The sequence below is a fragment of the Crocuta crocuta genome, unplaced genomic scaffold (assembly GCF_008692635.1).
Source record: "Crocuta crocuta isolate KB4526 unplaced genomic scaffold, BGI_CrCroc_1.0 scaffold81, whole genome shotgun sequence".
Lineage (NCBI taxonomy): Eukaryota > Metazoa > Chordata > Mammalia > Carnivora > Hyaenidae > Crocuta > Crocuta crocuta.
The window spans coordinates 3,965,634-3,988,902 of NW_027527808.1; the positions used below are offsets into that span (position 1 = coordinate 3,965,634).

General features: G+C 37.4%; 1 long non-coding RNA gene across 1 annotated transcript in view; it reads left to right on the forward strand.

Annotated features, from left to right (window-relative positions):
* LOC144240414 (uncharacterized) overlaps nt 1-23,269 on the forward strand; it is a 93,200-nt gene that overhangs the window by 53,719 nt on the left and 16,212 nt on the right. The window contains exon 2 of the long non-coding RNA XR_013337710.1: nt 15,932-16,080. This is a non-coding gene — a long non-coding RNA (uncharacterized LOC144240414). The remainder of the gene's footprint in view (nt 1-15,931; nt 16,081-23,269) is intronic.

Here is a 23,269-nt window from a genome sequence, read left to right on the forward strand (position 1 = left end):
TCACAGTAAGATTAATTAATACATCGTTTACATCACATAATTACCAGTTTGTTGTTGTTGTTGTTATAATGAGAATATTAAAGCTTTACTCTCATAGCAACTTTCAAGTATATCATACAGTATTGTTAATCATAATTATGATACTGTACATTAGATGCTCACACATTATTCATCTTATGAGTGAATGTTTGTACCATGTGACCAACATTTCCCTATTTCCCTCACCCCACAGCTCCTGGCAACCATCATTCTGCTGTTTCAATGAAATTGATGTTTTTAGAATCCGCATATAAGTGAGGCCATGCAGTATTTTTCTTTATCTGTTTGACATAGTTCACTTAACATTATACCCTCAAGGTTCATCCTTGAGTATGGCAGGATTTCCTTTTTTTTTTTTTTATAGCTGAATATTTCATTGTGTGTGTGTGTGTGTGTGTGTGTGTGTGTATGTATCACATTTAAAAATCCATAAAATCCATTCATCCATAAAAAGACAGTTAAGTTGTTTCCATGTCTTGTCTAGTGAATAATGCTGCTCTGAACACGAGAATCCAGATAACGCTTTGAGATAGTAGTTTTATCTTCTTTGGATACATACCCAGAAGGGGGGTTTCTGGATCATATGGTGGTTCTATTAAATTTCTGAGGAACTTCCATACTGTTTTTCATAGTGGCTGTACCAGTTTGCATTCCCACCGACAGTGCACCTTGCTGTCAGTGTGCAGTGCCGCGGTCACTGGGTCTTGCCACGCTCGCATGGCAGGGGACGCCAATGGCAGGCGCTGTGCCATCCATTGCTTTCTTCAGTGGCAGAAGCAGCTGGGTTTGTCTCCAGAGCAGGTCACTGGGAAGCCCAGTTTCTCCAGCGGTGTGGCTGCTATTGATAGCCTCGGCTTTTCTTCCTTGTTCCTAGACATTCCTGTGCATCTCAGCTTTGTAGGTCTCTGGGTGAGTGCAGCAGAAGGGGGCTTTTCATGCAGTGCACTGCAAGGCTGGCCAAGCTGGATGCTCATTCTGTTCTTCCTTTCCCTGTGAAGGAATTTTTCTAGCTCGGGAGTTTCGTTTTGGTGTTGAGGAATGCTGGCGAGGGAGATGGGATAGTACAGGCAAAAGGCAGCTGTCTTCCTTTGCTCTTTGTGTGGTTATTCTCATATGTCTTGTTCCAGTGGATTGCTGATATTTCTTAGGTGGACTCTAGAACTTTCCCAGAGATATTCTTGTTCATGGATAGCTGTCTAATTCTTGATCTTTGTTGGGGGAATAGAGGCTGAGGTCTCCTACTCCTTCTACTTGTTCCACTTTGTGATGTCCTCAAGGTCTGTCCACATTGGCAGAGACTGCATTTTCCTTTTTTTTTTATCCCATGTGTGTGGGGGGGTGTACATATAAACCACATTTTAAAATCCATTCATCCATGAAACAACATCCATCCACTCTGGTGACGTCATTTGTAAATTCTGGCTTTTGAGTGTACTAAATGAAAGTCGTCACTCCTAGAGGCAAAATATACTATGATAAACTCAGTAAAATGACACCACTGGTCATTTGGATAAACTGATGAAAACTCAGCTGTGACTCACACTCAGGGTTTATATGTATGTTTATATATACTTGAATCATGTGAATACAAAGCAGTGAATGGACATAAGAGATATATTAAAAGTCTGGATGCTGCTAGAATATTTTATTTTTTCTTGACAATATGGAGTAAGCATTTTCCCACCCTTGTACATACTGTGGTTTGTAATAGTGTATGGTATTGTATTGTATCATTTAGGTGAGTTATGTGCTATTTAATATGCTCTCTAATCACCAGCAGAACTCTGATTTCACTACCAGCATCACAATTTTATGCTCTTTAACAAAATAGGATTGGACATTCCAGAAGGTTGTAGGCTCACTTGTTTGTGGTTTTACTTTGCTTTTGGCTGCTAATGGAGAGTTCTGATCAGCTATATCCCATGGATATCCTCCATATTTTGAGTATATATTCTTTGAGGTCTAGAATTTTGATATGCTTAATCATAGCTTTGGGCTCATACATTTTTTTCCCCATGGATGCTGACAAATTGAATTATTTAAAGGGAAGTAAATGGTATGCTTTAAGAAGTCTGTATAACTTACCTTTAGCTCCCGTTCCACATTTAAATATATTTTAGAGGGAAAAAAATCACAGTACCTAAGACTTTTAAAGCTAGAATTAAAGTGTATTAAGGCTTTCTTGAATCTTGCTATCTGTCATTTTAAATCCTCTTGAAGTAAGGTATAAAGAATAATAGATATATATTCAGTCAGGATACTGAAGATTTTTACTGGCTTTTGGATTAGAGATTTCAACTATCAGTGTTTAAGCCTCAACTTGCTGTCAGTTAGTCCTGACAAGGCCAAAATAAGATTCTAATAGTTGTGATTGTAAAGAGGGTGCTTTTTCATTAGGTGAGGCAAAGTGTCAATTAAAAGGGTATTGAGATAAAGAAATTGAAACTAGATTAAGTTTATACTTTTTCATGGATGATAAGAAAATCCATTTTCTAGTTACATTTCATTGAGGATATACTATCAGGGGCAAAGCTGGAATACCCTGAACATTTAAAAGACTGCTTTTCATTCTCAAAAGACTTATTAACTGCCTAATCATCATTTCAAAAGAGTTTTGTATATATAAAACAAGCACATTTTAAATAAAGTGAAGTGCCAAGGCCACATAATGACAGTTACTTTTAAAGAAGCTATAATTAGCAATTCTATTTCCTCCCACAGTCTTTCCTAGGTGTTCCCTACATTCAAATACTGAGCTCTCTTTCACTGGGGTTTCTAATCTTATAAGGAAGTCTGAAAACTCTATTTGATATATATCCACAAAAAGAAATACTGTGTACATTTCCAGCATGACTATCCCTTTTCAGAGGCCGTTCATGGTGAGACTAAACTTAAGATTTTAGTACGACATTGGAAATTGAGCGTGCATTTATGAAATGCATGAAACACCAAGCTAGCATTGCTATCCCGACTGATCTATATAAATAAAGTTAAGTTTCTCTCTGGTGCTTACTGCATATGGTGAAAATGTTTGGATAGATTTTCTGAAATTTAGAAAGCCTTCTTAGGACTTATTATGTAGGCTATGTATTAAATAAGAAATTCACTTAGAGAAGACCCAGGAGACTCCTCAAGGAAATGCCTCCAGTAGAACTTGAGGCATTGATTTGCACAGAGCTGCTTTGCACATTGCAACTTGATCTAATTTGCTTCCAGGTAAGTAGCACCAGACATTTATCTATATATGCGATGATAGTTAATGATTCTTCCTGTTTGTTGTGGGAAAAAACATAATATTAAAATTTAGCTACTTCATTCTGGTCTGTAGAGTTTCATATGAGAAAAAGCATTGTCATTAGTTTGAGTAATCTCCTGTAAGTAATGCATCACTTCTCTGACTGCCCTCAAGGTTTTTATTTTGTGTTAATTTTCAGAAGCTCAATTATGAGGGGTCTTGGCAAGGACTTGTTTGGGTTTATTTTTTTTAAGTCTATTTGAAAGAGGGAGAGAGAGAGAGAGAACACACATGCACATGCACACACATGTGCAGGCACGCAAGCAAGGGAAGGGCAGAGAGAGGGACAGACAGAATCCCAAGCAGGCTCAGTGCTGTCAGTGCAGAATCAGACTTGGGATCTAAACTCATGAACCATGAGTGAGATCATGACCTGACCCGAGATCAAGAGTCCGATGCTTAACCTACTGAGCCACCCAGATGACCCAGGTTTTGTTACGGTTCATTTACTTTCTTGGATCTGTAGGTTTGTGTCTTCTGCCAAATTTGGGATGCTTTCATTCATTATTTCTGTGAATACCCTTTTCAGCCCAACTCTTCTTCTCTTTGCCTTCTAGGACTCCAATGATATGAATGTTGAAAATTTTGTTATATTCCCACAGTCTCTGTTCTTTTTTTTCCAGTTTATTTTCTATTTTTCGATACTGAGTAAATTCTGTTGATCTTTCCTTAAGTTCACAGATTCAGTTCTCTGTTATCTCCACTATTGGGACCATCCATCAGGTTTCTTTTTCCTATGACATTTTTCAGTTCTATGATCTCCATTTAGTTAATTTTTATTGTTTCTTTTCCGAAATTGACTATTTTTTTTCCATTTGTTTGAAGACAATTTATCATTGATTATTGAAGCATTTTTATAATGGCTGCCTTAAAATCCTTCTCACTAATTTCATTACCTGAACCATCTTGTTGTTAACATTAGTTGATTGTTCTTTCTCATGCAAGTTGTGATGTCTTTATTCTTGGCAAGAGGAGTGTTTTTTTTAATATAATCCTGGACATTGTGTCTATTATGAGAGTCTGGATGTTATTTAAAATCTTATATTTAACAAGCAGATACCTCTGGGTTAGTACCTAGGTCCTGGCTTATAGTTTTGGGCTGTACGTTTAGTTTTCAGAATATTTGTAGTGTTATTTTGGCCTATTTGGTTTATTAGGAACTGATGTGGTTGTTATTGGTCCCTGCTGGTGCTGTCTAAGGGAGGCAAAAGGCATTCCCAAGGCTAGGAGGCAGATGTCTCTGGGTGGGTGTGGGGGAGTCCCAGCCCATAGGAACTTGGGATTCCTGGGCCAGGTGAGGTTGTGGCAGGATCTCTCTTGCCAGTGTTGCTTAGCTGCTCTTGGTAAGTGTGTTGGGCTGTGCATGGAAGGAGAACACTTCCCTGCCAGCTTATTGTAGTGAAGTTCCCTGTCCACACCCGTTACAACTGGCTGGTTTTATCAGAGGGATTCCCCTTTCATTGGCAGAAGAAAAGAGCCTCTCCTGGCTGTCTCCTATTGCTAGGTTGGGAAGAGAGTTCATGTAAATTGCCCTCCTTTTGTATTCTTTTTCTTTCTTTTTTTTTTTTTTTTTTTTTTTTTTTTTTTTTTTTTTTGTTGTAGGGTCTGTCTATATTTATTTATTTAAATTTTTACAAATAGTTTATTGTCAAGTTGGTTTCCATATAGCACCCAGTGCTCATCCCCACAAGTGCNAGTATCTCAGTTTTGTATTCTTTTTCTAGTCCTGGGATTGCAAACCAGTTTGCCTTCCTCTTTCACCTTCCAGAGTTTTTTGTTTTTGTTTTTGTTTTTTTATTTTTGAGAAAGAGAGAGACATAGTGCCAGTGGGAGAGCTGGAGAGGCAGACAGAGAAGGAGACACAAAATCTTAAGCAACTCCAAGCTCCAAGCCATTAGCACAGAGCCCGATGTGTGGCTTGAACCCATGAACTGAAGATCATGACCTGAGCCAAAGCTGGATGCTTAGCTGACTGGGCCACCCAGGCACCCCTCACCTTCCAGAGTTTTTCTTTGATTGCCTTTTATATTATTTCCAGAATTTATACTTAGACTTATTTTGGAGTAACTGGGAGAAATGATCCTATACAGCTTGTTTGGATCTCAAGTTGCCATCTACCATGGCATATTGAAAAAAGAAAGGAATTTGAGTCAGTTTCAGCTTGGAATCCTTGTTGAGCCACTAGTCTATATGACCTTGATGATCTTAGAGAAGTTATTTGATTTCCCCATCTGTCATTTTCTTCATGTGTAAAAGGGAGACAACCCATTTGCTCTTTATTCATTCAATAGAATGTCTGTCATTGCGATCTTACTCTAAGCAAGGCACTGTTCTAGGCATGAGATTCATGAGAGTGTAAGAAAGGTAAGATTCCTGTTCTCATGACTCTGTGTTCTGATGGCATACCCAGATAATCAACATGAGACACAAAAATAAATAATTCAGAGAGTGATAAGTTCTATGAGAAAAATAAAACATGGTAATGCTAGAGAGTGACTGAGATGGGTACTTAGATGAGCATACTTCAGATGCTCAGGGAAGGTGTCTCTGAGGGGATAACATTGCATTCATTCATTCATTCCATTGCTTCAGTCATATTAATTGAGCTCTTAGTAGGTCCTCTGTGTGTGTGTGTTTGTATTTATGTTAAATGTTTATGTATTTATTTTATTTATTAAAACTTTTAAAATGATTATTTATTTTTGAGAGAGAGAGAGGGAGAGAGAGAGAGAGGGAGCAGGGGAGGGGCAGAGAGAGAGGGAGACACAGAATCTGAAGCAGGCCCCAGGCTCTGAGCTGTCAGCACAGAGCCTGATGTGGGACTTGAACCCATGAACTGTGAGATCATGACCTGAGCCAAAGTCTGATGCTTAACCGACTGAGCCACCCAAGCAGCCCTATTTATTTATTTATGTATTTATTTATTTAGAGAGCAAGCGAGCACAAGAGTGAATGAGGGAGATTGCAGGCTCTGCAACAGCACAAAGCCCGATGTGGGGTTCCATCTCATGAACTGAACTGTGAGATCATGACCTGAGCCGCAATCAGGTGCCAAGTGTTTAACTGACTGAGCCACCCAGCTACACCTGGATATATTTGAACAAAGACCTGAAAGATGAGAAGGCCCTAACTATTTGAAAATGTGATAGGATAGAATTCCATGCTGGGGGGACACTATAAAAAAAAGGTCTGAGGTGGGAAGATTCTTGACAAGATCAAGGAACAGAGAATGATGTGCACTATCGCTGGAATGTTGTAAATGAAGAGGACCATTATGCTAAAGTGATCAGGAAGGTAAGCAAGAAACTGATTATGTGGGGCCTCTGGGCCATGATACTGAGCTCAGTTTTATTCTGTGAATAATGGGATGTCTTTAGAGAGTTTAAACAGAAAAGTGATAAAATTTATGTATGTTTTATGATTAGTTTAGCTGTTTTGTAGGGAATGGAATGTGGGGGAGGAAAAATAGAAGCTGGGACACTGCTTAAAAAGTTATTTCAGTAGTTCAAGTAAGAAATAATGAAACTTGAACTTGAGAGGCAGCTGTGGAAAAAATAAGCTACAGATTAGAGATACACGTTGCAATTTGAGCAGGCAAGATTTTCTGAAGGATTGTTTCTCTGAAGTTAGGAAAAATTAATCTATTTCATATTTAGGCTGGAGGATGGGAGGCCATTTTAGATATGAGAAGATTGGGAGAAGAGATTACATTAGAATTGGGGTCAGAAATTAAATATATTTGCTTTGGATAAGCTAAGTTTTGAATGTAAAATATTTATGGAGAAGTACTATAGTGAGTAAATGTCCCATTCTGGGGCTCACGGGATTCAGGGCAGGTGCTGCAGTTTAAACCTGGGCATCACCAACATTTAGTTGATGTTTAAAGCAGTAGGGCTCATGTAAGGGGAAATTACAGAAAGAGAAGAGAAGGATCTGAGATACTCCATAATTTTAAAATCAAGAATACGAGGTACATCCAGCAAAAAGAGACCAAGAAGGAGCAGGCGAAAGTGGGGACAAAAATTAGGCAATTTAGCATTAAAGAAATTAAATAAAGTGTTTCAGAAGAGAGATGTGTCCAATGTTGTCAAATATTTTAGTAAGATAAAGACATAGAATTGACTAATGGATTTGGTAATTTAGAGGTATTAAGTATCCTTTACAAAAGTCATTTCAGTGGAGTAGTCAGTTATTATGAAAATCATTTATATATGAAGTTAGGCATTCTACGAATTTCAAATTACTTTTCCCTCCCTCAGTTTCTTCATGTGTAAAATGATGATAATGGTGTTTATATGCCCACATCACTCCTTTTACTCTCACATTACCAGATTTTTATAAGAATCAAATGACAATGCATGAGACAAGATGACCTATGCAACATTACACAAATGAACACAATATTTACTTTTCTTTTATGTATTTGGAGGTGCACATTTTTAAAGCAAAAACACACTCATTCATCCAATAATTGGATATTTATTCCTTTAATAAATAAATTTAAGCCAATAAGAATTGCCCTAAATAGTTGGATTTGTTTTTAAATATAGATGGAGATATGCAAAAATAGAATTTATTATTAAAAACATTTTTTACTGTTTATTTGTTTTTGAGAGAGAGAGAGAGAGAGGGAGGGAGGGAGTTGGGGAGGGACAGAAAGAGACCAAGACGCAGAATCTGAAGCAGGCTTGAGGCTCTGAGCTGCCAGCACAGAGCCCGACACAGGGCTTGAACTCACAAGCCATGAGATCATGACCAGAGCTGAAGTCGGATGCTCAATCGACAGAGGCACCCAGGTGTCCCAAAATAGAATTTATTTTAAAGTCAGATATTAAGCCACACTTTTCCGAGGTGACAGGAACATTTTAAAGGTGCTTCCAAATTTTGTTTTCAAAAATTGTCTTATTTTTATAATAACCGCTGCTATGGAAATAACCACCACAATTAAAATCATAGCAATAATAGCTACTACTTTAGGGCATATTACAAATCAGGCACTTTACATATATTATCTCATTTAATTTTTATACCCACCTTATGATATGGATACTATTTTTATCTCCACTTTTACAAGTGAAAAATTGAGTCTCAGAAAGGCTAAGCAACTGTAGATAGTCTTCTGAGTCAGTTTTTAAAATCACATTTTTAAAAATTCATTATTCTTACTCTTAACACAATTTTGCCTTTCATTTTTGGATGTGTTGAGAGGTTTAGATATGGTAAGATGAGAGTTTTGGAGCACCTATACAGATGAAGCTTCTAGTCTTGTGACTGAAACCATGTTTTGGCTTTTCTAAGGAAAGAAAACTACAAAAGCTACAAGGGAAAAGCTAGAAGGTAGGCCAGACATCAGATCAGAGAGAGAAAGGACTTAAGATGTGGCAAAACCACGTGTGGTAAAATGTGAAACGCTCCCCGAGATTGAATGTATATATTGAAAGAAGGACAGAGAAGATAGCCAGGCCACAGGTACATAAAACATAATATATCTCAGTTGTCAATTTACTAGAGCAAGAGAGAATTCTAGGAGTCACAGTTGGGGTGTACTGAAGTTTCAGTATAGGATATCCATCACTTGGAAAGGCCCAGAGAAGAGAAAACAAGTATGTACTTGTTTCAAGGGTAGCTGGGATTTGTTTTAATCATGAATGGTAAGACATGTAGGTATGGGGGCGCCTGGGTGGCTCAGTCGGTTAAGCGTCCAACTTCGGCTCAGGTCATGATCTCACAGTTCATGGGTTCGAGCCCCACGTGGGGCTCTGTGCTGACAGCTAGCTCAAAGCCTAGAGCGTGCTTCTGATTCTGTGTCTCCCTCTCTCTCTGATCCTCCCCTGTTCACGGTGTCTCTCTCTCTCTCTCTGTCTCAGAAATAAATAAAACATTAAAAAAAAAGACATGTAGGTATGAAAATGACTGTCATGAAGGAAGAAGTTTATTTATTATACTCATAGATCCTTAGAAACAGGAAGCATGGCATACAATGCAGACTCACATGGGGAAATTACCAGGGTTGGTCAGAAGTCAGGGAGTAAGAGGAAAATATGGACAAGGTCCTTTATTGTGGGAAGGAATGAGTAAGGCATGATAAGCAGCCTTAGGATTGATTAGGTGGATGTCAGCAGGCTTTGGGGTAGAGGGGTTCTCCTCAGTAAACTGGTATTTGGCTCTAGCTGGTAGTGAAAAGTGGCCTGGAATGTGAATAGCTGATAAAGAAAGTGGTTGGATTTGTGGGGTCTGCACTGTGTTTGCATCTGAAAGGTGCCCTCACAGGCAAGTACTTGCTACCTGTGGGGATTAGCTCACCCTGGGAGGGGCAGCCCCTCCCAGGTCAGCAAGGTCCCAGATGCCAAAGCATCAAAATACAGAATAAAAAGATATGGCTAATATAGTATGAAACACTTATTATATACCAGGCACAGATGCTGTCTGATTTATTTTTCATGACAACTCATAAGATAGGAATTATGTTTTGATTTTATAAATGAGGGAATTTGTGTTGGGTGATTGTGGGAAAAGTCCCAATTTGTGATGAAGTCCCAGCAGTGTCAATTCACTAAGTAATCACTTCCCAGTACTGGACCTTATCATTCTGCACCTGCTACCGGCTGTGTCTGTGCGTGATGGAAAGGAATAGGATTAGATGATTTCAAAGGTTCTTCACTGCCTAGGCTGCTAGTAGAGTCTGATGAGATCTGTGGCACAGGAGTTGATTTGAGGAAGTTTATTTGAGAAACTATATTGAGGGTGTGCAGGAAGCACTCCAGAGAGGGAGCTTACCTGGGCATGTGTTGTAATAGAGGCCACGGCCCTGGGGGAGAATTCAACCAAGAGTCAGGAAACTGCATCCCAACCCTCCCACACCACTCTGTTGCTGGGTAACCTTGAGTGACTGCCCAGACTACAGGAGCGAGGTCTAAAAAATGGCTCCAAAGAGCTTGAGATTCAAAGTTTAGTGGAAAAACTGACAGTGATGAAATGCAGTAGGATGGAAAATCATATGTTGAAATAAGTTGTTAACTAGTCATGTAAAAAATATGCAATAAATATATATTAAATTGGATGTAATTTCATCTCCTAGTAGGTTTTCTAAGAAAAGTAGGCTGTGGTTAACCTGAAGAAAATCTGGATGTTCTTAAACTTCCACTACTTCTTTCTCCCTTTTTTCAGTTCCAGTAACTCTGGTTAGCTACCACCCATTGTATAGAAAATACTCTGGTAATTGTTTATGAATTGCCCTTTGTTGTGCTCCTCATGTTTTTCTTCTATCTTACAAAAATAGACTATAAGCAGCTCAAGATGAGAGCTATGTCTGGACTCCTCATAGCATCCGGTAAGTTCTGGACATATGGATACACAGGAAATATTAAGAGATTATGAATTAGAAAGCTTCTAATTTAGCCCTCCAGTCTTGCTGATGAAGAAATAATCTTGAAGAGGATGAGGTAGTGCAGTGCCATGAATTAGTCTATTGCCTACTTCTCCTCAACAGGCCTTTTGATCGATAGTATTCAGTGCTTGCTTTAGCTTTCTTATGAGCTTACTGGGCTCTTAAAGAAAAGCTAAATTCATTTAAATGTTTTACAAATTCTAATTGCCCATAATTATATAAAATGTCTCAGATGATATAATTTTTAAGTAGGCCTTTATTCTGTCATTTGTCATTGATATAGATGACAGGAATAGAATATGTGTTAAAAATGTCAAGTGTACTAGGATGATGACATTTTATGTAAGTACATAATTAAATCATATTTTGGAAGAACTGATAATCGCTATTTCCAAAGAAGTGAATTATATTTGAGAATACTTCGAGAGGTCTCCAGTTGGCATTTCATAATTTAAAGCCAGCTTTGTATATTACCCCAGAGCTACCAAAGAGGAAGACAAGGTGATACTTTCTATAGCAACACAGGAAAGACTGTGTAAAATGTACAGATGTCTAAATGCTTCCCTAAGGCACAGTGGAGGTTGCACATTTTATTTCTTATAGCGCGTCCTGGGGCCAAAAACAAACTGCTCACCTTTATTACAAACATTGACAGAGGTATGATCTGGTATGGGATTAACTGAAAAAATGTTTGCTTACAAGAAAATAATATCACTCTAGGGCTACAGGTGATACTGTTAAAAAATGAGATTTTGCAGCACTAATGTTTGGCAACACCTGTGTTTCTACCCTAATTGTGTATAACCCTCAGATTGCCAAACTCTCCACTCAATCTCTTGTTGAAAGAGGAGTGTGGATAATTTTTGAAAATTTGAATATATCATAATTTTACTTGACAGTTATCTGAGCCTAATTCTAGAGGGCAGAGGCTGTTAATGAAAATAAATGTGGTCTTTATTAGTAACACATTTGTGTCAGAACTAACTTTTATGCTGTAAGCAAATGTGGACAAAGTGAGGGAGAAGAGTTAGTGAAAAGCAATGGTACAGAAGAGATGGGATGAGGTAGTACTGTCAGTGGGCCAAGAGTTTCAAGATCAAGTTTGGTCAGGAATTTTTCAAATCTAGTCTTTTTCTAGTGGGTATTGAAATTCACGGAACATGAATTAGGTGGGATGGCAGAGTGGTGCAGCTTTGTTTATTCATTTAAAATTTATTTATTTATTATTTATTTTTATTTTTTAGTCTTTTTATTTTTGGTATAGCTTAGTAGGATGATGGAGCTTTAAATTTAGGAAAACTTACCAAAGATGATGTCAGGGGAGAAATGGAATGTGGTAGCAAATTGGTTTCAGAGACACAGGGCCTTTGGACCTATTATAGAGACACAGGGCCATTGAACCATCAGAGCTTTAGAGCTCTGAAGGTCTAAGGAAATTGAGAAGCCTTGGGTATCTCAGAAACATTGAAAGTAGGGATCAAGTAAGTGACCTATCTTCCCCATGTATGGGAGACATACAAATGGTTTTAGAAATTTTGAGCATTAGTGTCAAAGAGGTACAAAGATTTTTCTAAAACTTGCCATTTGATGGGTAAGAGCTTTGATAAATTCTTACTGTTACCTCTTTGATTTTGGTTGAGAGGCAACTGTACTAAAATGAAAGCACAGGTTGAAAGGACTCTAGCAGTCCATACTTCAGGCTCCCGAGTTTCATTCATTCTTTGGAGGTTTAAAAATCCTTATCACTACTGCTACCCTCTGTGTGGAGGACTCAAGGACACTTTAGGCTCTCAAAGTCACACTGTAATTCTTTGTTCTAACTGTGATTCACTTGGGTACTGTGGTTACAGGATAGATAGGGAGATAAAAGATATGCAAACTTACAGAGAAACATGTTTTTACTTATGAATAACAGCAGTCTGAATTTAACTTTGGAAATTTACTGCGAAGACCACAGCTCTATTCTGTTCTGGATGACAGTCCAGTGAAACAAAGTTTGGGTTCTCAAACATAGAAGGGTATCTATTGTTTTAATATTTATTGCATTCAGGCCTATGGAGAGTTGAGTAAATATGTGGTAGAATATAGATTTTCATATTTCTCCCTCTTTCTTTCTCTCTCTCTCTCACTCTTTGTTTCATTAGAGGAATGCAACTATTTCTTTGTCTTAGTTGGATTTGAATAGTAAGCCAAAGGGAATTTATCTTCCTTCATTCATACTGAATTTTAAGGACCAGTAAGCGCTATTTGTTAAAGGATATGAGAAGAGAGTAAAGAATTTGCTTAGAAATGAGAAAGGAGGGGCGCCTGGGTGGTTCAGTCGGTTGAGCGTTCGACTTCAGCTCAGGTCATGATCCCGCAGTTCATGGGTTCAAGCCCTGCGTCAGGCTCTGTGTTGACAGGTAGCTCAGAGCCTGGAGCCTGCTTCAGATTCTGTGTCTCTCTCTCTCTCTGACCCTCCCCTGGTCACGCTGTCTCTCTCTCAGAAATAACTAAAACATTAAAAATTTTTTTAAAAAAGAAATGAGAAAGAAGTAGGTTTGCAGAATAGACAGAACACAAGACAAAACGTCATTTGATGGATCAAAGGGTTTGATACATTTTCTTCTATTTTGGCAGAAGCAAATATTTCTATAGATACTTATAGAAATATGGAAAATATCTGTGTGTGTGTGTGTGTGTAGTTTTAAGACAAAAAACATATAAAGGAGAGGGCTTTCAGAAAGAATACTCTCTTGACAGCTGCTCCCAAGAAGTTTCCCAAGAAGGAAGCCTGATATCTGGGAAAAGCCAATAAAAGGACCTCCAAATGATCAGTGCAGAGTCATTATTAGGTTTCCCAGTTTCACGCAAGAACTGAGCCATTGCAAACTCTGCTGAACTTGCGTGCACCTTCCCGGGCTTCCTCTAACTAGAATCAATCTTAGCAGTTCTTCCTGTCAGTATCTCATGAGGGGACCTCACCTCTTCATAGTTCAGGGTCCTATGCTATTTTATAAGCCCAGCAAGAGAGATGCTAGAGCTTGTTCTAAGATTTGCTTTTTAAAAAAATTTTTTTAATGTCTTTATTTTGAGAGACAGAGACAGAGAGAGAGCAGGGGAGGGGCAGAAAGAGAGGGAGACACAGAATCTGAAGCAGGCTCCAGGCTCTGAGCTACCTGTCAACACAGAGCCTGATGCGGGGCTTGAACCCACAGACTCTGAGATCATGACCTGAGCCGAAGTCAGATGCTTAACTGACCCAGCCACCTAGACACCCCAGATTTGCTTTATTCCTGTTTACTTTATTGTTTTGCCAACTCGTACCCCCCCACTGCATTTGCCTACTACAAATCCCAAGAACATTTGTAAGTAAAAAATTGAGGGTTGAAAATTCTGTCTCATGTCTCATGCCACATCTCTCTACTTAAGATGCTTGAACTAAATCACCTGGCGACTTTCTCGGGTGTGGTAAATATAGCCATATTATAATTGTACTACCTTGTTTAATACTAATACCTGGAGTAAGTTCAGCTATTTTTTTAAGCTAATTTTAATGATTATCCTTTGAGAGATTACTGAGCTTGCAGGAAAGAGAGCCATGTGAGGAATCCTGTTTGGTGAACTCCAAAGCCCAATCCTCACCCATTTTTCTTTTCTTTTTGCCATTGTCTTCCTGTTTTTATAAGCAAAATATCAAGTTAGTATGTATTTTTACTTTTAAACAAAGACTTTCCCAATTGCATTCTGTCTTGCCCCACTTGGCTACTGTTAGGAGTGACCCCACTTTATCAACTGACCTTGATGCTTACATACATGAATCAGCCTTCTTGCTGGAACAGAATATAAATATCTTAAAAATACACTTCCATGCAAGAGTTATGTAATGCATTGCTAGGAGTGTGGTTTATTCACATCTGACAAGACTATTTAAGGCTGGATGCCTTGCTGTAAATAGCTGAAAGAGGAGATGAGAAACGTAAGACAAAGAACACACACACACATTTAGAGATTAAAAAATTGTCAAATTTTTAATGTTCTTAAATGGCCAACTTAACTCCCTCCTTAATTGACTCTTTATAATTTTATAACTCACCATCCTATCAATTAAAGACCTAATCCCACTTGAACAAATTGAAAATTGTTTCTTGTTATTTATTTATAGTGTACTTTGACTTTTGAAGTCTGTTTTGATGCACATTTCATAAAAACCGTGGAATTATTAATACATTTTTGTATTTTGTTATTACATTCTTCTATAACCATCATAGAATGTAGCTAAAAATAATAGATTTTTTCATCTATATCTCATGTCTCTTTTTCAACTACATGTGATTTGGACAATATGAAAACAAGAGAACATATCATTAATACTGAAATACTCATTTAAAAAATATCTGTCTGAACTCAGTAGCAATAAAACAGTAAAATGTAAGTTGGAAATGGTAATTTCTTCAAAAGTTTGTTACTTTTGCACTTTAAGATGATGTGCTGGTTTTGTTTACTATTGTCTATATGGTTCTAACTTGAATTTTAGATGTTAGATTGATATGAAGCTTGATCTAACAGCATTATGTGAATTTGAGGGAGTTTGCCTGCAATTGACACCTTGGTAATCATATGTTATGGTTGAAAGCAGGGAAAGGCGTCTCTAGGTCTTGGTACACAGTTGGTGGTCAAGTGAGCAGTCTCACAACTTGTCAAGTAACAACTTGGCTTTCTTTTAATATGTCATATATAATTCATATGTATAGGTAGCACCTACAACAGTTACTTTTTTATTACTGTAATTTCTTATTGTTAAAAAAGGAGGAAAAAAACTAATTTTTGCTTGCCAATGAAAAATCTAGGGTTTTGTTTCTCAATTTAAACTGTCAGTGTGTCTAAAGTAGGAGAGTTTTGCTAAAGAAATCCTTTTTTAATCAGTGCAGTCTGGCCCCTCCTTGAAACAACAGAAAAAGTAAAAGTAAAAAAAGATTGAATTTTTTCAATTGATTCAATTGATTCAATTCAAATGAGCAACACATTTGCATAGGATTTTATCCATAAGTCAGACTAAATCATGATCAGCTCTACTATTTAAATAGGACAATAGTTTCTTGCAAACTGGGAAATTACTCAGGGAAGGATAAATAGAAAGGAGGTTCCTCCCATCTGACCCTCTGCCAGTTTTCATGTTTATTCTTACTTCTTTATACTTGCATAGTCTAACACATTTATTCTTCCCACAGGAGTTACTCTGATACACATCAGACATTAATATGCACATTTGAATGAGGAGTCAGGTTCCACGTTATAATAAAAACCACTTGTAAAGAATTTTCTCCTGAATTCAAATCTTTAAAACGGCCACAACAGATTAAATTATTTTTTAAGGAAGGTAAGTTGTGCTATATTACTTCTTTTAAATGTTCAAAATTTACTTTATTAGTTATTTTATAGTATGTCCTTAATGAATCCATTCATATCAGACCAAAGGGAATGAAACCCATCACTGAGAAGGCTCTCTAATGAGCCATATAGAGCTGAAATAACTACATATGCATTTCACAAATGGACCATTAATTGGAAAAAGAACCAAAGTGTGAAGATATAATCCTATAGGATGGAACTTAAATGGTAATATATTTTAAGGTTTTAGAACTTTCGATTCACTTGTGTGGAGGAAAAGGTGAATGTGAAACAAAGTTTGCTTTTCCCTCTATCTTAGGTGAAGCATTTCCATTAAAGCTTTGTGGTAATCTAACTTTGAGGAAGAAATAATTTTGATAATTTTGTCAATTTAACAAGAACTCCTGCCTCAACCTAATACGTTTTCTTTTTTTGGTTATTTAAGTACCATGTTCTGTCACACTAGTGGCTTACTCTGGAGTTGCTAGTGCTGCCAGTTTACTTAAGATGTAACACACTGACCTTAGGAGAAACAAGGACATTTTGATACTGCTGTGCCCACTAGAACAAACCTGATGAGAGCCAGGGCTTCCCATGGATGCACAGATCATTTATTCTCCAGGGGCCTGAGGGGCAGGGCAAAGCTGGGAGGAGGGCATGAAATCAGGCCATCTTGGCACCAGTCCCTACCAGCCTCCACTGGTTCTGGAAAGAGTAGCCTGGCCTGGGTGAACAACCACCTCTTCTCAGCCAATCAACCCTATTGTGTGTCCACACTGACATCCCTGGTGCTTCCATGCCCATTGGGGCTTTTGTCCTCAGTCCCCAGTGGCTTTACCAGTTGCCTTGCTCAAAGCAGCCCTCAACAAGCAGATGACCCACCCAGCTGGGGCCCACACTGGTCCCTGTTTGTAACACATTTCAGACAAACATGATCTCTCCCTGCTTTGTGAAAACAAAACAAAAACAAAATGAAATAAAGCAAAACCAAAAACTGGATGTATATGTGAGTGAAAAGGGGAGATATTAATAATTATAGTTGGGCCACAGGCATAAACCTAGTCTGTCCTGGACACACTGGGATATATGATCGTATTAGGGTTCTCCAGGGCTCTTTATTTTATATCTGCATATATATAGTATGTAGTATATACAAGGAATTTATGATAAGAAATTGGCACATGAGATTATAGAAGCTGGCAAATCCAAAATCTGTAAAGCCCATGCTGTAATTTCAGTCCAAAGGCTGGAAGCCTCCATAAAACCAGGAAGAGTGGCTTTCAAGATGGTGCTGAAGGCAAAGAAGGAAGCACCAGCCCCTCCTAAAGCTGAAGCTAAAGCAAAGGCTTTGAAGGCCAAGAAAGCAGTACTGAAAGTCGTCCACAGTCACACACACTCACAGAGAGAGAGAGAGAGAGAGAGATCTGCCTGTCACCTACATTCCTTCAGAGACACTGCATCTAAGATGGTAGCCCAAATATCCTCGAAAAAGTGTCTCCAGGAGAAATAAGCTTGACCACTATGGCATCATCAAGTTCCCCCTATGGAGTCGGCCATGAAGAAAATAGGAGACAGCTACACACTTGTGTTCATTGTGGATGTCAAATCCAACAAGCACCAGATCAAACAGACTGTGAAGAAGCTCTATGACATTGAAATGGCCAAGGTCAACACTCTAATCAGGCCCCCTGGAGATAAGAAGGCATATGTTGGACTGGCTCCTGACTGTGTTGCCAACAAAATTGGGATCATCTAAACTGTGTCCAAGCTGGCTAAATCTAAATATAAATTTTTTCACCAAAAAACACCCCCCACTCAGTAAAACGCCATGAAGAGATAAGTTCCCAGTTTGAAGATTGTCAGGCAGAAATCTTTCATACTCTGGGAGGGCCAGCCTTTTCCTCCATTTAAACCTTCAACTGACTGGATGAGTTCAACTGCTTTACTTAGTCTAACAATTTAAATGTGAATCTCCTCCAAAACCACCCTCACAGAAATATCCAGAAAAAGTATGACCAAATATCTGGGCAGTCCATGGTTTAGCCAAGTTGACACATAAAATTAGTTGAAGTAGCCATCCAACTTCTTTCAAAGCAGCAGGTAAATTGCTGTCTCATGTTGTACCTCCGTCCACAGTGATTCACACAGTATTTTCTTTTACCTTTACTCCAATGAATCCAGCCTCTCCTTATTTTATACTTGCTCTTAGTTTGTGCCAGAAATTCCCTTACTTCAGCCCCTTCATGTTTATTTATCTCTCTTCTGGGTATTTAATTTTATCGTGTCATTTTAAGACAATGATTTACAAACTACACTCTGTGGAGGGATGTGGCATAGCGGCAGGTAAATGAAGAATGAAGGCAACAGGTGGGTTGTCAGGCACTACTGTTGCTTCAACTATGGTTGCTCTGTTTTTGTTGCTTCGCAGTAAGCTTTTATCTGAGGACAGATTAGTTGGCTAAACTGTATTTGAAAATCACTACATATTTTCCTTAATGAGTCCGTGAAACTGCTGATATTGTAATAATTTCTTTGTGAAGTAATTTTCTGAGGAGAGGGCACACAAATTTCTCATTTATTTGAAAAGGTCTGTAACTCACAACAGATTAATCACCATTGGTTAAATGTTGTGCATGATGCCTTGTATTTTCAAAAGTAGATATGATTTAGAAATTACATATGAGGACTTTGAGAATATTGATATTTAATAAATCATGTCCTATGTCCTATGTTTCTATTGGATCAGTAACAAAATGATACTGAAATGATGCAAGGATTCATTCGCACCAGAAAACAAGAGAGGAAAAACAGCCTTTCCAATGCACATTTAGCTGTAGACATTACTGTCTTCTTGGTGGGGTGACATCTTTGATACATGGAGACATGGCTCTTCCTTCTCAACAGTCTTCTCTGAATCTTGGCTAAATAGAAAAATGTCATTGAGTCAGATCGAGTTTAAACAGAAAAAAATTCCATTTTCTATTGTTCCATAACAAACACTCTCCACACTTACTGGCTTAGAATAACAGCATTTATTATTTTTTATGATTCTTTTGATTGATTCTCAGCTGCTTTAAGCTGAGAGGGTAACCAGGCTACCTTTGCTCTCCATGTGGTGTCTTGTCCTTCAGAGAATGTATTTCCATGTGTCCTGTCCCTTCAGGAGAAGAGCATGGAGACTGAATTCCAAGACGATCAGTCCCAGTGTACAAATGCTTGTCAACCTTCTGTTCCTATCATGCACGTTGTTCCATGGGCAAAGTCTCATGTACAAGCCTGGAATCAATCAGTATGGGAGAGAACTACCCAGGCTTCAATACTGGGAGCATGATTCATTGGGAGCCACCAGTGTAATTTATAACACAAAAAGGAATTTGAAAAATTTATTTGTACCAATCAGGCTGGTAGCTCATGATCAGAAATGAAATCTATTTTTAGAAATTAAAAAATTATGTCATTTTGAACAAACACTCCAAATTTAGGTGATGCATCCATACATATAATTAGAAAATTCATCCCTTAAACATCTTCGGTATTAAAATAGGAAGAAAGAAAATGAAATAATTAAGTGTCCTATTTGAAATATGTTTAAGTGCACAAAATAACTATTCAGGAAGACGTGGCATAAGTAATAAGGCAAAGGGAAAAATTTAACAGTTTGAAAAACCATCACAAAAATGATAGATTAATACCAAAAGTTGCTTCCTTGAAAAGTCTAATGAAAGAAAATGAAATAAAGTTCTCATAATTAAAAATCAAGTAAAATAGAGAAAACACATACATAAAATAATAAAAATTTGAATGAATGATTAATTCTATACTTACTAATATATTATCCTATTCTGAAATTCATTACCAAATGCTATGAAGAAATACAAATTTGGGGTTCCTAGGTGTCTCAGTCAGGTAAGTATCTGACTCTTGGTTTCTGCTCAGGTCATGCATGATCTCTACAATATTTGAAAGAATGGTCAAAATTAACATTGTTTGTAGATAACTTGAAAGAACTCAAAAGTATTAAAAGTTAACAAGAAATTATATATGTTTAAAATGCATATAAAGACCTATGTTATTTATCAACAATGATCACAAAACATTCTAGAAAACAGTTTGCATAAACATTAGTAGCAAAATTTTACCTAGAAGTAAATTAACTCATTGCCTTAACTCATTGCCTGGTCCATGAAAGTCTCTCAAAAATATTTTCTAGATGTTCAGGGTGTACACAGCTGGCTCAGTCAGTGGACTGTGCAGCTCTTGATTTCAGGGTCATGAGTTTTAGCTCCATGTGTTGGGCATAGAGCCTACTTAATTAAAAAAAAAGAAAAAAATATTTTCTGGATATTCATAAACTAATAAAAATGAATAAGAAGAGTGTAGAACCTGTTGATTAAATAAATTATATCATGTTGCAGGATGGGAAATATGAATATTGTAAAGATGCTAATTTTATCCTATTAATTTAAAGATTTACGTCAGTTCCATTCTGTAACTTCAAAATAGTTTTAGAACTTAAAGTCATACAAAAGTGTGATGGAAGAACAAAAAAAGGGAGAATGGCATTCGTTTCTTTTTTCAAAGAAGAGTAAGATATGCAGGCACTCCTGAATACTTGATTTTAAAACAAAGCCATGATAACTAAAACAGCATGTGATTAGCACCAAATCAGTTAGAATCTGAATAAAAATGTCAGGAACAGACTTTAGTGTAATCAGAATGTGAAATATGTTACAGTAAAACTTCAAACCAGTAGAAAAATTTATATAAATGCTGATGCTGGACGCACTATATAATTTTTTTTTATGTCTTTATTTTATTTTGAGAGAGAGACAGAGTGCAAGTTGGAGTAGGGTAAGAGAGAGAGGGAGATCCAGAATCTGAAGCAGGCTCCAGGCTCAGAGCTGTCAGCACAGAGCTGGATGCAGGGCTCAAACCTACAGACTGTGAGGTCATGACCTGAGCTGAAGTCGGAAGCTCAGCCGACTGAGCCACCCAGTTGCCCTATGGAAGCATTATTAATCATAAAAATAAGAATTTTATGTGAGATCATAAACCATAATAAATAAAAACAATGGTAATTGACATATTTGCTTATATAAAACAAAAAAGTTTTGTATGCAAACATATTATGAATATAAGTTAAAAAATGTAAGTTTCAGATAGGCAGAATGAGAAGTTCTAGAGATCTGCTGTACAACATCATGCCTGGAGTTAACAGCACTATATTTTACACTTAAAAGGTTTGTTAAATTTGTCATGTTAAGTGTCCTTACTACAATGAAAAACAACTTGGGGCACCTGGATGGCTCAGTTGATTCAGTGTCTGACTCTCAGGGTCATGAGATCAAGTCCCATGTTGGGCTTAGCACAGACCATGGAGCCTGCTTGAGATTCTCTCTCTCCCCCTCTCTGCCCCTCCCCTGCTCATTCTCTCTCTCTCTCATAATAAACTTAAAAAAAAAAAAAACCCAAAACTTGATGATGTATTTTTCAGAAAATTTTTTCCTCAAAAATCTCCTGAAAGTGAATATTCTCATTAAATAAAGAGCCTTTACATAAATAACAGAATTGGTTAGGACATGAACCAACAAAACAAAATGAAAAAAAAAGAATGGAAGTTGTTTAACCTTACAATTGATTAAAGAAAATAAAAATCTATGTAGTTTTTATTTTAAGATTTGAGAAGTAAAAGAAAAATGATAGCCAGTGTTGTTAATAGTTCAGGTAAATTGGACTTAGGAATTATAGGGGAGAGGTGTAAAAGTAACAACGTATGTGTAGAATAATCTGGTAATTTGTATCAAAATATTTTAAATGAAAATACCTTTTGATCTCTAATTTTGTCTCCTAAAGTTTACCCTAAGTAATTAATGATGGATGTGAGTTAGAGTATTAATGCTTAATAGCAAACATAAAAAATATATGAACAACTGCATTTACAGCCAAAGAATATTATTAAAAGACCTTAAATCTGTGTGATGGGAATACTTGTAGGTGCTAATAACACATGGCAAAAATATATATACTTCATAATAGACAATAATATTCAGGGTGATTAAGATTATGTGAATAAGTAGTTTATAAAATATTAAGCATAGTGTAATCCCAGTGGAAAAAAATCTTGGGAGATATATGCTGAGATATTAATAGTTCTTATTTCTTGCATAAGGCATTATGAATAATTTTTATTTCTCTTTTTAGTGATTTTCTGTATTTTTCAAAGTTTCTTAATCATGGTTTTGTTTTTGTAATCAGAAGGAAGCTATTCAAAGTCACTAAATATTATATACAAAAGGTGACAAAAACAAGAACTATCCTTTTGCTTGCATACACTCATGTGAGTGTATATTTGTGCACACGTACACACACACACACACACACACACACACACACACGCATCTCCCAGGGTACAGATGTCTTTGTTTTGGAGCATCAATTCTTTCAGCATTTACTGTGAATTAATCAGCTTCCAGAGCTACAGCGTCTATGGCAAATGTGGAATACTTGGACATTTCTTAGCTTGCATTCCCCAACCATATGAGTCACTGAAGACATTTGACATTACTTGGTGAAGACAGATTTGGTCTGCTGTGGGCAAATCTGTTATATGAGGATGCTTCTTCATATCCAGATGTGACCATTCTTTTTTTTAAAAAAAAAATTTTTGATGTTTATTTCGTATTGAGACAGGGAGAAACAGAGCACGAGTTGGGGAGGGGCAGAGAGAGAGGGAGACACAGAATCAGAAGCAGGCTCCAGGCTCTGAGCTGTCAGCACAGAGCCTGACGCAGGGCTTGAACCCACGAACTGCGAGATCATGACCTGAGCCAAAGTCGGACACTTAACCAACTGAGCCATCCAGGCGCCCCCAGATCTGACCATTCTTAAGTATTCAAAATTCTTATTGGCTTAAAGATTTATTTTTCACGCTGTCCTTTCAGTTACTCCCTGAGGAGTTCTCTGTCATCGACTGTATAAGATTTACTATTTCCTGTAAGTCAAGAAGAAAGCATTGCTATGTCTGTCTAATATTTACTTATTCCTCCTCTCATTCTGTTCTTTTGTTCCTTCTTTCCTTTCTCCTTCCCTCTCTCTCTCCGTTCTTTGTTCTTTCCTTCCTTATACTCTCCCTTGCTCTCCATTGTCCCCCCAAGTATATGTGAAGTGTAACATTTGGT